A 908-nucleotide genomic window follows, 5' to 3' on the forward strand; every position below is an offset into this window, starting at 1 on the left:
ACTTCGACCTTGACCTCAAGGTCGATTTTAATGGGGGAGTATTGATGTGAGAAAGGGAAGTGAGAGCCTTGCAAGAGTGGAAAAGGAAATGGCAAAGAAAGGGATAATACAACTTATGCAAGAAGAACCATAACGAAATTGGTTATTGAGGTCCTTATATCTAAATAGCCAAAAAAGCATTAAGAGGCTGCATGTGAATAGTGAGCTGAGTTTTCTTTCTGGCTGAATCTCTTCTCTTTGGCTTCTTCTTCATTTTTCATTTCTTCAAAGTGTTAACATGCTTCTCACTCTTTATGCAGGTGAGAGTACTAACCGTGCGCTATCTCTTCTTTTCATTTTTTGTACTCTAGTACTCATCATACCGATACTTTTACTTATTATACTGATCATTTATAAACTCTACTTATACCTACTTGTATCGTTTCACACTGGTTATCAATAAATCCATTCTTTGATTGCATTGTATTAGAATAACTCTTTAGTTAGAAAAGACATAGACATATATTAAACATATGAAAAAAAAAAATCAACTTCTCATTACAATATTAAACTTCCATTACAACTAATTAATCATCAACAAGAAGTGACTACGTTTTATTTCACAAATAATACAAACTACACTTTGAATAATTTAATTTGAAAAGCAGTACAATGTGAAATGATGTTTAAATGACCGTTGTTAACAATAGTGCGTGATGTTGTGGAGATCGATCCAATTTATAATTCATCATCCTTGGTGAGGTTCATTCCCTCCGTGTCAACTGGTGGTGGAAGAATACATGTAAACAAATTATTAATAATCTTCCTCCAGAAAAAGAAAATAAAAAATATAAAAGGATTAAAGTTTTAAACCTTTGCTGAACTTTATCTTTTAAAAGTGAAGATTAGCAATTTTTTTAAGAGGATAC

The 908-nt window shown here is 31.8% G+C and overlaps 1 long non-coding RNA gene across 1 annotated transcript in view; it reads right to left on the reverse strand.

Moving 5' to 3' along the window:
• LOC107637984 overlaps positions 668–908 on the reverse strand; it is a 1590-nt gene continuing 1349 nt past the window's right edge. The window contains exon 3 of the long non-coding RNA XR_001619664.2: positions 668–761. This is a non-coding gene — a long non-coding RNA (uncharacterized LOC107637984). The remainder of the gene's footprint in view (positions 762–908) is intronic.

The sequence above is a fragment of the Arachis ipaensis genome, chromosome B04 (assembly GCF_000816755.2).
Source record: "Arachis ipaensis cultivar K30076 chromosome B04, Araip1.1, whole genome shotgun sequence".
In the NCBI taxonomy this organism is placed as follows: Eukaryota; Viridiplantae; Streptophyta; class Magnoliopsida; order Fabales; family Fabaceae; genus Arachis; species Arachis ipaensis.